Consider the following 14,011-nt stretch of genomic DNA (forward strand, 5'->3'; position numbering starts at 1 on the left):
CTCTCAACAATCCTTCTTGACTACACAAGCGGTTTTTCTAGAAATCACAAACAGTGAGACGAAGATTTTTGTGACTTCTTTATCTTGCCTATCGGAGAACTCTCACGTTCTCAAGACAATCAATAGATTGTACTCGTACGATAGAAGATGTAATATCAGATCACACAACTACGATAAAAGTAGTATCGGTCTGGCTTCACAATCCCAATGAAGTCTTTAAGTCATTAACCTGGTTTTAGAGAAGAAAAACAAAGGTTAAAGGAGAATCGACTCTAGCGAGCGCACTAGTATCACACAGACGTGTGGGGATTAGTTTTGCACAATGCTAGATGTCTCCTATATATAGCCTTCAAATCAGGGTTTTTCCTTACTTACAAAGCAATTCATATTCACCGTTAGATGAAAACCTGATTTAGATTCAAGCTAATATTTCTCAACCGTTAGATCGAAAACTTAGCTTGTCACACACACTTGGGTAGACGCTTATTGGGTTTGTGAACACCGTGCCCAAACGTGTACGTGTATGTTGGTTCAACATAGTAACCAAAAGGTTAACCATATGAGCATTTCATATTAACCTAGTTCTTCTTCACCATAACTAGTTCAATTGACTCAAATGAACTAGTTAGAGAGTTGTGCAATTGCTATAAGATCTTATGTAACTACACAAGACACAATTGAAACAAAGATGATTTGATTCGATGAATCGTCTCATGAACTTTATAGCCACGATTTGCATAAAGCATTCCTTAGTAATTTAAGTTTCATGTTCAGAGCACATCTTTAGATCATAACCACTTAAGCTCACAAACAAGTTCGCGGCCTTAAGGCAACCGGCAGAGTTTTCCAAACTCAGCAGAAAATCTCGGCAAAGAGACTTTCGCCAGTTCGCGGACTAGGTTCGCGGACTAAACACGCAAACGAGTTTTTGGAAAATCCCAGCAGAAATTCTCGGTAAGAGAACTTCCATCAGTTCGCGGACTGAGTTCGCGGACTTGGCAAAGCCAATTCCTCCGGTTTCTCTCAATCAACAAAGTTCGAAAACTTCGGATTAAGGAATGCATGGTTATGTAATCTAAACTCTCATTCCAAGCATTGAGACATTCTCAGAGGACGTTATATAGCCGTTATTCACTGACCGTTTCACGTCAGAGCAATTCTCAAAGTAATTGAAACTTTTCATGACTTTTGTCACTAGGTGAAGATAAACTTTATCAAAGTGAAACGCTTTACCAACACACGATTTCGAGAAAAACATAAGTAGTGAATACTCAGCTCGAAATGTCAAATGTGTATGATCCAATCTATATAACATACGACTTTTTGTCTCATAAGAAGTAGGAGATAGAATAAATATACTTTTGAGTGATAGATAAGTTCAAGTCTCCACATACCTTTTTGTTGATGAAGTTCCACGGTTCCTTGATTACATCTTTGTCGTTGTATGATGAATCGGCATAAAGTCCTTGAGCTCAACTACACTTTTCTATCCTAGTATGAGACTTAGCTATAATAGACTAGAAATCAAGACTCATAGTTTTGATCACTAACATTGACAAACATGTTTGATATAGCAACGCATGCGAGGTCGACTGAGCTATGCTCTAACATAATTAAAGTAAATTGCACTTGTACTTTAATCTGTATCACTTGATATTGATCCTATAGAGTTTTGGTTTAATACCGTACCTATTATCAAGTGAACACTTCATTGTTGTATCGTCTCGATCTTGAATACATAGTCAATCACACAAGTGATCTTGTTGTTGTATTCTCACGATCTCATATCCATAGACGATCACACGAGGTGTGTATCGAAGTTGTTGTATTGTCTCAACTCTGTCCATAGACGATCACACTTGGTAAAGGACTTATAGGTCAAAGGGAGACCCTGGCCGACCAAGGTCAAAAATCATCAAATGTGTGGGAACGGATTCTGCAAGCCAAAGGGAGACCCTGGCCGACCAAGGTGGCATGCCTGTGTCACCATGTTACTCGTGGCTCAATTTTGAGAATTTGGATTTTATTCTGGTGTGCGTTCGAGCAATATTTTGGATTTCGAAAGAGTTTGATCTTAACTGAAACTCTCAATTTTGCTTAAATGAGCAAGTAGGTTTTTGCTCGCGCGACCAATATTACAATGTTTTTCGTGAGAAGCACTGACAATCATGTAACCACTTTTGGCTTTTTGGAAGTTTGAGCAATATTGGAGAAATATGGAAAAATTAGGTTTTTTGCTCAAACGAGAGAATTTCATGAGATGAGAGAAGAACAATAATAAAATAAGGAATTAAGGAGACACGGGACCGTCCAAGATCAAGGCATGGTCGGACGGTGGGCCCGGTCCCGTGACCCTCTTTCCTATTTTATATTATTATTTTCCATCCTTGTGTGAAGAAATATGGAGAAACTAGGAGTTCTGGTCAAACGAGGAAGTTTTCTCAAACAAAGGAGTTTTCAAGAGATGCGAAAAATAATAAAATAAGGTGAAAAGCAAAAGGGAGAGGCGTGGGACCGGTCACGGCGGCATGACCGGCCGGCCGGCCGGTGGGTCCGGTCCCGTACACGCCTGTTGTTTATTTCTTTATTATTTTCCTTTCCTATTTTGCATAGGTTTCCTCGTTCGTCCATATTTTAAATGCTCGTTTATGCATTTGGGTGCTCGCTCGTGCATTATTGCTAGGTACACTTGCACCAGTTTCTCGGGGCTTACTCGTTGGCGGCCCAGATTCACGTATGTTGAATATTTATTACTAACTCATGGAATTCTACTGGGAAAAGCCATGAATTGAAGTAATGAAATATTCCGATGAAAGTTGAATATTTTCTAGGAGTTCAGTTGATGAGTTTTGCGACTAGAATTAATTAATTGATGGATTTATACTAGCAGGTAATTTATCTATGAGCATTATATTTATTCGAGAGTCGAGATATGGGCTAGTTGAAGCGTCTTATGCATTCTGAATATTTATTCTGTATAGTCAGGGAACATTGCGACATCCTGAAAACGTTCTTGCTCTATACTAGTGGTTAATCCATTTAGGAGTCGTCCAATCATTATCGATTCTATACAGAAGTGAATACTGAAGGTTCTCAGTATTGATGAAACATGCAAAATATCGAAAGCTCGGTTGAGACGCTTTATATACTTGCATATTTATATGCTCTGAGAGGCTATTCACTCAGTCAGAGATTATGGCGACATGAGCTTTCATTCCTAAATCCTGAAACGTGAATTTCACATATTCACTGGATTGCTGAATCAGAAATATGCAAAATTACGATTTTACGATTTCAGCCTTCGTGAACTATTCACCATCAACATCAACATAGCTCGCCTGCACCAGCAATTTTAAAAAGTAATAAGTTAATTATTAAAAATTCCAACTACTATAAATATATATTGCATTGTTTGCCTGATCTTTTCACAAGCCTAATGTTTATTGAAACAACTGTCTATTAGATCTCAGAGAGTCGAGTGTGCACGAAGTATCACAAAGATCATAATACCAAAAGGAAAAAAATAGTCTTCGATCTCCATTCTCAAAGTATAACCTGCACAAACAACTTTATTGTGAATTATCGTTTATATACAGAACGAAGTTTGTTAACGTTGGATGATTATTAGTTATATCTTGAGATCTTGAATCAAAGTAGATTTGAAATAGTCAATCCTCAAACAAACTTGAGCAGCATTATATCAGAAAAGAATGACCATGAAATAAAAAAGTGTGATCGATCAAGGATAACTATATCGTTAGTCGATTAAATCAATAACCGAAAATTAAAATAGCAATACGATTTAGTATCCTACCAATGCTTCTTATCCCAAATAAGATTTTAAATGCAGGAAACGCAAGAGATCTCACCTAATTAGATTACTCCCTTCTATCAGCGAGTAGGATTCCTACACAAATGGTTAGGCACTATGTCAAGGGATGAGTTTGTAGAATGCAATATTCGCTATTTATAGTGTTATATGACCAAGGTTTGTTTGGACAACATGGAATTACCATCCTTAAGGTATGCAATAAATGTATATTTTCGGTTTTGACAAATTATGAAAAAGACGAGGGTGCCCAAATACACCACAATCTTTTATTTATCAACCTATAAGTCATTTACCAAGTGTGATCGTCTATGGACAGAGTCAAGATAATACAACAACTTCGGTACACACTTCGTGTGATCGTCTATGGATACGAGATTGAGACAATACAACAACAAGATCACTTGTGTGATAATGAAGTGTTCACTTGATAATAGGTACGGTATTAAACCAAAACTCTATAGGAAGCCTTAAAGATGGTAATTCGATGTTGTCCAAACAAACCTTGGTCGTATAACACTATATATAGTGAATATTGCATTCTATAAACTCATCCCTTGACATAGTGCCTAACCATTTGTGTAGGAAGCCTACTCATTAATAGAAGGGAGTAATCTAATTAGGTGAAATCTCTTGCGTTTCCTACATTTAAAGTCTTATTTGAGATTAAGAAGCATTAGTAGGATACTAAATCGTATTGTTATTTTAGTTTTCGGTTATTAATTTAATCGACTAACGATATAGTTATCCTTGATCGATCACACTTTTTTATTTCATGGTCATTCTCTTCTGATATAATGCTTCTCAAGTTTGTTTGAGGATTGACTATTTCAAATCTACTTTGGTTCAAGATCTCAAGATAGAACTAAGAATCATCCAACGTTAACAGACTTCGTTCTGTATATAAGCGATAATTAGCAATTAAGTTGTTTGTGCAGGTGATACTTTGAGAATAGAGATCGAAGACTAAAAAACTTTTTCTTTTGGTATTATGATCTTTGTGATATTTCGTGCACACTCGACTCTCTGGGATCTCATAGACAGTTGTTTCGATAAACATTAGGCTTGTGAAAAGATCATGCAAACAACGCAACATATATCTTTAGTAGTTGGAATTTTTAATAACTAATTTATTACTGTTTAAAATTGTTGGTGCGGAAGATCTATGTTGATGTTGGTGGTGAATTTTTGACGAAGACTGATATCGTAAAATCATAATTTTGCATATTTCTGATTCAGCAATCCGGTGAATATGTGAAATTCACGTTTCAGGATTTAGGCATGAAAGCTCATGTCGCCAAAATCTATGACTGAGTGAATAGCCTCTCAGCATATAAATATGCAATTATTAAAGCTCTCAACCGAGCTTAATTTCGATATTTTGCATGTTTCATCAATACTGAGCAACTTCAGTACTCACTTCTGTATAAAATCGATAATGGTTGGACGGCTCCTAGATGGATTAACCACTAGTATAGAGCAATAACGTCTTCAGGATGTCACAATGTTCCCTGACTATACATAATAAGTATTCAAAATGAATAAGACGCTTCAACTAGCCAATATCTCGAATATCGAATAAATATAATGCTCCTAGATAAATTACCTGCAAGTATAAGGCTAAGTCATATGGGCTAGATATCTAGCTGCTAGATTAGCCATCCACGTCAGATAGCGCAACCACCTAAGTCATATGGGAGTGCTAATCTAGCAGCGAGATTAGCAGTCCACGTCATCTGGGACCACTGAGCGCGGAACCATTCAGCGTTTTGGTCACTTTCTGAGCGCCGAACCATTCAACGCTTTAATCTCAGCCGTTAGATTTTTGTGATTTTTCTGAGCGCCGAACCATTCATCGTTTTGATCACTTTTTGAGCGTCGAACCATTCAGCGTTTCAATCTCGCTGCTAATTGAACTGCGAGCAAATGCTAGGAGAGAGAAGTATCCAAAAGTAGTGTTAACATTTTTCCTACACTTTTTTCTTTATTTGCAACACTATTTGGCCAATCTAGCAGTTCAATCTAGCCCATAGGGGTTAGCCTAAAGCCATCAATTAATTAATTCTAGTCGCAAAATTCATCAACTGAACTCCTAGAAAATATTCAACTTTCATCGTAATATTTCATTACTTCAATTCATGGCTTTTCCCAGCAGAATTCCATGAGTTAGTAATAAATACTCAACATACGGGAATTTGGGCCACCACCGAGTAAGCCCCGAGAAACTGGTGCAAGTCTACCTAGCAACAATGCACGAACGAGCACCCAAATGCATAAACGAGCATTTAAAAATATGGACGAACGAGGAAACATATGCAAAATAGAAAAGGAAAATAATAAAGAAATAAACAACAGGCGAGCACAGGACTGGGCCCACCGGTTGGCCGGTCATGCCACCTTGACCGGTCCCACGCCTCTCCCTTTTATTTTTCATCTTATTTTATTGTTTTCCTCATCTCTTGAAAAGTCTCTTGTTTGAGAAAACTTCCTCGTTTGAGCAGAACTCCTAGTTTTTCCATATTTTTTCACACAAGGATGGAAAATAATAATATAAAATAGGAAAGAGCGTCACTGGACCGGGCCCACCTGTCGGCCATCCCTTGACCGTGGACGATCCCGTGTCTCCTTAATTCCTTATTTTATTATTGTTTCTTCTCTCATCTCATGAAATTCTCTCATTTGAGCAAAAAACCTAATTTTTCCATATTTCTCCAATATTGCTCAAACCTTCAAAAAGCCAAAAGTGGTCACATGACCGTCCGCGCTTCTCATGGCAAATATTAAAATATTGGTCGCGTGAGCAAAGTCCTACTTGCTCATTCAATCAAAATTGAGAATTTCAGTCAAAATCAAACTCTTTTGAAAATCCAAAATATTGCTCGAACGCACACTAGAATAAAACCCAAATTCTCAAAATTGAGCCACGAGCAACATGGTGACACAGGCATGTCACCTTGGTCGTCCAGGGTCTCCCTTTGGCTTGCAGAATCCGGTCCCACACATTTGATGATTTTTGACCTAATTAATCTTCTATAATTCATATTGGGTTCAAATTTTTTCCAAACAACTTGGAATTTGATCGACCGACCATCAGCTGGTCCCACGACCACCAAGGGCCAATTCCACACCCCTTGGTCGGTCCTTTTCTTCCCACAATTAGGTTTTATCACCTAATGCTCAGATGAGCACTATTTTCTAATGATTAAACGAGCATTTAATCATCCTTTCACCAACTGGTCTATAGAGGACTTTGGTACATTCATATTCGAGCATCTGGGCGCTACATGGTCGTCCTCCATCTCATGTATTCGGTCCCTATCTCACTCATGGTTGATTTTCATTAAATCATCCATTGATCAACAATCAATCAAAATTAGGGTTTCAAACTAAATGCTATGTAAAGAATAATTCTAAATAGGTTCAAACATTAATAATTTTATGTTGATCCAACAATCAACATTCTAATTAATTATATAATCATCGGTTTAGCTAACATCATTTTTAATTAATATTTTATTTGGTCCCGCTACCAATAATTCATTAGTCGAGCAATATTTGCTCAAACGAGCAATATTTGTTTTGCTCATCTATCAACACTAAATTGCTTAAGTTAGCAAAATACACAATCAACTGGGTTCAGAAGATTCAACTATCAATATTTAATTGCTCGACCGAGCAATATTCCTCATGTCGATTCAACTATCAACATTCGAGAATTTCACTGATCCAGCTATTAATATTTCACTGGTTCATCAACCAATATTTGGTTCGTCAGTCGACCATTATAATCTTTATTCTTCAATAATTCATGACACGGTAGATCGAATGCTCTAGAACATTTTCTACCAACAGGTCCATGATCGAGCAATCTCATTAGACCTTTATTCATCTAAATCATCAGACTATCAATATCTCACTGACGCATATATTTCATAAATACATTAGACACAACGTCTATACATCTGTCCCAGCAGACATTTTTAATCCATGAATCATAGAGAATTCGTCAATCATACTCGACTCAGCAAGTCTAAGACCCATCGTCTAGTCAAGTCAACAACTGACTAATTAAATATATGTCTTCCTTGTAGACTCCACATTCATGAGACATCAATCATGTCAAAAGGGGGGATATTCACTAGGGTTTTGGTCTGGCGTCCTACGGCACGTGTGTACACCCACGATGAGAAATGTGAGTAAGTCGTGCAAGAAGTTGAGGGAGTTAGCAAAGTAGTGGATGCACAATCAACCAAGTCTCTGCACGACGTGAAGTTGGTTAACCACGATTTCCCACTTTTTCACTCTTTCACTCCAGCAACCTTCACACTTACTGGGATCAATGTGTCTATTGTTCTTGCAATATAAATAAGTTCTTGGATCCACGATTGAACGACCAAGAATTCTCATCTGATCAAGAATTCTTAGCATAGAAAAATCCAATCAATCAATCAGAACTTACTCGAACTCAACAGTTCACTTGCAGAAATCTTCAAATACATCACAATCCTCGATCATCATTGATCTCACACACTTCTCAGTTTTCCTCCTGCAGATCGACCCTCATCCCTCTTTGTGACCGAATTGAATCTGGAACGGCCATTGTCTTGGTTTAGAGCGGAGTCCTACAGATTGATCTCTGGAAGTCAAAGCACTCATGTGTAGTGCATCTGTTTGCAAAAGGTTTAGGCAATTTTCTCGGTCAAGGATGAGTCTCTGCCGGTATGCTCGAGTCCCCACTTTCCTTAAAAACCATCATTGTTTTCACCCATTAACAGTTGACAAGTATCATATGTATCTCATGACAAAGATCTTGACCTCACATGAGAACAAAAAAAATCAGACAAAGCTTCCCCTGAAGGAATTCTTTTTATTATCACGGAGATTCTGTCTTCCCACTATTGGTGATTCTTTTTTCACGCTAGTGATTCTGTCTTTTCATTATCTGAAATCCTGTCTTAGCATCTCAGTGCCCTACAGTCCTATTGTTACGTGTTCCCATTTCTTTCTTTATTTCTCTCTTTGTTTGTATTTTAACTTTTTCAATGGAAAGCTCTTCAAATACTTCAGTAAGTAATCCTAGTTCAAAGTTCGAGGAAATCCTAGAGAAGATGCCGGGTCTCCTAAACAAATCTGATGAATACTCAGTAGATCTCTCAGATGATGAGGATTCAAATAATCCTCAATGGGAAAAAAGCTTGGCTTTCAAGATTTCAAATGACAGAGAATACGCTTTTAGTATTCTATACATAATTCTTCAAAAGGCGTGGAGACCAAATGGAAAGTTTCTCATCTCTGAACTTCGAGAGGGAATCTACCTCGTCAAATTTGAGTTTAAATGTGATCGTAATTTTGTCCTCGGTAAAACTCCATGGTCTATAAACGGCGATCTGGTGATCATTGAATTGGCTGATGGTGACAAAACACTCTAATTACAAGTTTGAAACAACTGTATCCACAATTCAGTTTTATGGCCTTCCTATCAATGCTTTGAAAGAAAGTTTTGTCATGCATATAGCGAAAAGAATTGGTGATCCCCTGCCACTACCACAAGGAGAAGCAGCAAAATAGAGCAAAGCCCGTGTTAGGGTTGCAATAAGTCTCAAAAATCCCTTACCAAAAGTAATTAATATCACGTTGCCGTCGAAAAAAGAATGCATAGTGAAATTCAGGTATGAAAACTTACCCAAGTTCTACTAGGGCTGCACAACGGGTAGGGTGGGTAGGATATGGCCTATACCCACCACCCTACCCGTTTACTGGCGGTTAAGAAAATCTTTACCCGCCACCCTACCCACCAAATAATGGATAAGGTAGGATACGGTTAAAAAACTGGCGGGTAGGGTAGGGTTGGCGGGTATGAGTAGGGTATGTGCACCCTTAGGTAGGGTGGGTAGGATATGGCATATACCCGCCACCCTACCCGTTTACTGGCGGTTAAGAAAATCTTTACCCGCCACCCTACCCGCCAAATAGTGGATAGGGTAAGATACGGTTAAAAAACTGGCGGGTAGGGTAGGGTTGGCGGGTATGGGTAGGGTATGTGCACCCCTAAGTTCTACCACTTTTGTGGTTTCTTTGGACACCAAATGAGACAGCGTTCCATTCTCTCAAGAGTATACGAAGATACTCAATTCGAGTCTGAAAAGGCTTTAATGAGAAGATGAAGGATTTATCTTTAGCTAAGCATTCAGAAGGTATCAAGGCCAATCATCAAGCAAAAATCAGCGAAAAGATGGACTTTTGCAGATGATCATGATCACCGGAAAACCACTGCAAGCGACGTTCAGAAGGTGAAACAACTGATGGCGATCATAAAAAAGGCCATGTGTCAGTACCAGAGAGTTTCTAGCACTCGTGCATGCAATATTTGTAACGGTCAATCAAACTTAATCATGAATGGTGATGTAATGGAGGAAATTATGGCTAGTCATAAGGTGCCGGAGCTGTATAATGATAAATGGGGCGTTACAAACTCTTTAGAACAGAACGTAAAAAAGGATAACCCCGTCCTTCTATCTACCCATACGGAAAGAACCCTAATTTGGGGCATACAAAATAATTTGGGGGCATATGTAATAAGACAAACAGGGTGGCTAATAGTATTTTTAGGATAGCCTTTATCCTCATCTTTTCAAAAATGTGAAAATATCTTTGATTGATTAGTTTTAAATTAGTGTTAACTTGATTGATTAGTTGTTAATATTGTAGTTAGTTTAATGTTTATTTAGGATAATAATTGACTTTTTAATGAGAGTTAGTGAGTTTTTTTAGAAAAAGAAGAAGAAGAAAAGAAGTAGAAGAGGAGGAAAAAAACTTTCTTTTTTTTCCTTTGAGATCTTTGTGATTATTGAGAGATGTGCGATCCAAATTCGAGTGAGGAAGGTGAATCTTCATCACGTAAAGCTAAGAAAATACATATCAATTACGACGGAGATCCGGAAATGGCTTATTTGTTGGATTATGAAAATGATTTTACCCAAACTAAACTTTTTTCTCAAGCTCAAAATGATGACTTTATGGAGCCAAATCCCGAAGATGAGTACATGGATGAGGAACCCAATGCTAATAATACACAGGTATGGTTGTAGACGTTGTTTAATGTCCGTTTTGTAGCTTGATTTCACCAAAAATTATGATTTTTGCATATAGTTCGGCTCAACAGAGTTAGGTTCGACAGGTATAATGTATGCCGAACCTTGTTAAATAAGAACAGTTCGGTTTGTGCGATCGAAATATTTATACGCAGAACTGTCATTCAATTATTTTGGCGCCAAATAGTTTTCATGGTTCAGCTTGAATAGGATGTGTTAATATAAGCCGAACCTTAAAAAAAAATTATGCGTTACACTGTAATGTTCGGCACACATGTGATCCAGCTGCACATATATTTTTGTTTTCATACATTTCAAGTATTATGGTTCGGCTTATAATATTAGTGCCCAATTAGCCGAATCCATGTATGACCAGTAGTTCGGCTTTATAAGTGAAACACGTATTAGCCGAACTTAGTAGCTCGGTTTTCAAGTAGTACTACGAGTAACCCGAACCTAACTCAAAACCTCTGTGATATTGTTGTAGATTGTTCCGGAAATGGAAACTGTGGAGAATCAACCACCGCTTGTTGATGTCATTCATGAAGATACTAAAGATCACTTCCAAACTGACTTGGTAGGTAACATAATTTATGTTTTTATTAATTTTAAAGTATGTTGAATTCAAAATCATTGATAAAAATTAATTTTTGTACTTGTGGATATATAGACGTGGAAAACTAAAGAAGAAGCCGTTAAATGGGCCGAGGAACATGGTTGGAAAATCAATTGCGTCTTAGTTAAAGGTAGACAAAGCCGAAAGGAGCGGGTTGACCTTCCTCACCAACATATTCATCATTGTATTCCTCTTGTTCTACAGGTAAAGAGCAAGTCGTGTCAGTTCCCCTTTTCCCTGCATGTAAGTTCTTTGTGCCACCACCTCGAGGTTTGGGAGTTTTTGAGTTAGAAGGAGTCACTTCCATTGTTCTTCTTTTAAGCTTGGCTTTCAATTTTCCCGGATGGGTGCTAAAATAAATGATAAACCTTAATTAGTTTTCCAAATTAAATAAATATGATTCTACTACGCAATGTGATAAGTCACCTATAAGTGGACAAGTTTACAGTAAGCTATTGGCCATACACAGAGTAAAGTTCGGCACATTCGATATTTATCATTGTGAGCCGAACAATGTGCCCAACAGTTCGGCGCATTATCATACATAAATATTATAAGCCGAACACAAAGGTTCGACGCAATCTATTTTCAAAACATAAGCCGAACTGTTCTTCGCCTGTAAAAAAAATAAAGTTCGGCTGCTAAATTTCAGCCGAACACTACTCTGGAACTTCCAAAACCCATAGGAATCATCGATTACATGTCACAAATCAACGAAATACGAAAAACCAAGCAATGGGTTTGTGGGAAATACATTTCTATGTGCAATTTTAAAGAATCAGGCTTTATTTCTCGCTTTCCAACACCAATCAATCCACTATCCTCTTCATCACCATCTTTTCCAAAAATCCTAAATTGAGATGCTACAGAAGCAACACCAGGATTCGGCACCGTATTTCTAGGGCATCGCTTAACACGAGGTGCCATCAATGTGTTTAATCGAGAACTTAATCGAACAAAGAAATTTTCAGAATTTTGTTTGTGTTTTTGGAGAAGAAGATGAGAAAAAGAGTGAGAGAGAAGGGTTAATTAGTATCGGTTAGTGAGTTAATTAGTGAGTGGTTAGTTAATTAGGGGATGGGTTAATTAGTGGGAGAGTTTTAGGATTAGAATTTAATTAAGTGGAAGGGTAGTAATGTAATTTAAACTATGCAGGGGTATTATAGTAACTTAAACATCATTAGGACAACCCTTATAATTTTGCATTGGGTGCCATCATAAGTCTGTATGCCCCAAAATTATCCCGTATGCCCCAAATTAGGATTCTACGGAAAAGAGTAATCTAGAAAATAATCATATTCCATCCAAAGAAACCAGAGAGAGCCCAATTCTTAAAGAGTCCAAAACCTTCAATATGAAATCCAAAGCCCATATAAGGTGGTATTGAGATTTGAAGAAGCTTGGAGTTTTGTGGGTGGCAAAGAATAAAGGATATATGGCTTGTGACTGTAAAGGATATGCTAATGCGGATGTTGGAAATTTTTATAAATGTTTGCCGCTATCCAGAATGGACATAGCCCCTTCCGTTTTTCCAGAAATTTCTAGATCACGTCTTTTCCCATAGAGTTTCTCTGAAGAGATACCATTAATGGATGCTTGTTGAAAGTGTATGTTGGAGATGAAGATACATCTCCAAAAGGCATGAAATCCTCTTTAAATACCGAAGGTTTTCTCCCATTCCAAAACATCAAATCAATATGTTTTCTTCTTCTCTAAATAGCATCATCAGAACCTTATACAGTGCGTTCTTGGTCGGGTCAAGGAAGTACAATCCTTGAATTCGATTACGATATTAGGGATTCATTGAATCATGAAGGCATAATTCGAGAGACTTGTTGTACTCGCCAAGTTAATTGGGAAGGTCGAATTATTGTCTAAAAGAATCAAAAGAGCCTTGAAGTTGGGGGTACACCATTCTTCTGTTTCTGTTTGCATCCTCTAGTTTAACCCAATTTTGCAACAATGGATGGGTTTGAAGTTATATATATGAGGTGTAGTTGCTGCTTCGGAGAAGGTGCGATGGTTTATATTGTGAATGGATCCGGAATTAGAAATTGTGATGAAACTGAGATTTGAGTTAGGTTTTGAGAGTATGCAATTGAAATCTTGTTCAACTGATAATGAGAGTAGGTTGTAAAGACGATGGTGGTGTAGCTACAAAATTGTAAGGATTTGAAGTTGTGTATGAGATTGCAGTGGTGGACAAGATCGAATGAACTGGTGTTATTGGTTGTTGAAGATGTTGTGTTAGGATGAATGAAGTAATAATAGTCAGTATTGGCGAGAAATGAGGTTGTAATAGAGTTTTGTCTTGTGATGTGGGTTATTGTTGCACCATGATGGCGCAACAGAGCCATTGGCCTGTACAAAGGCTTTGGCCTTAAACCTTTCTGTTCAGTCAGACGCCTGACTGACCTAGCTTATTTATAAGCACGTAAGTGCGACACATATTCACCCATAAATACATTAGCTGGG

The sequence above is a fragment of the Papaver somniferum genome, chromosome 9 (genome assembly GCF_003573695.1).
Source record: "Papaver somniferum cultivar HN1 chromosome 9, ASM357369v1, whole genome shotgun sequence".
Lineage (NCBI taxonomy): Eukaryota > Viridiplantae > Streptophyta > Magnoliopsida > Ranunculales > Papaveraceae > Papaver > Papaver somniferum.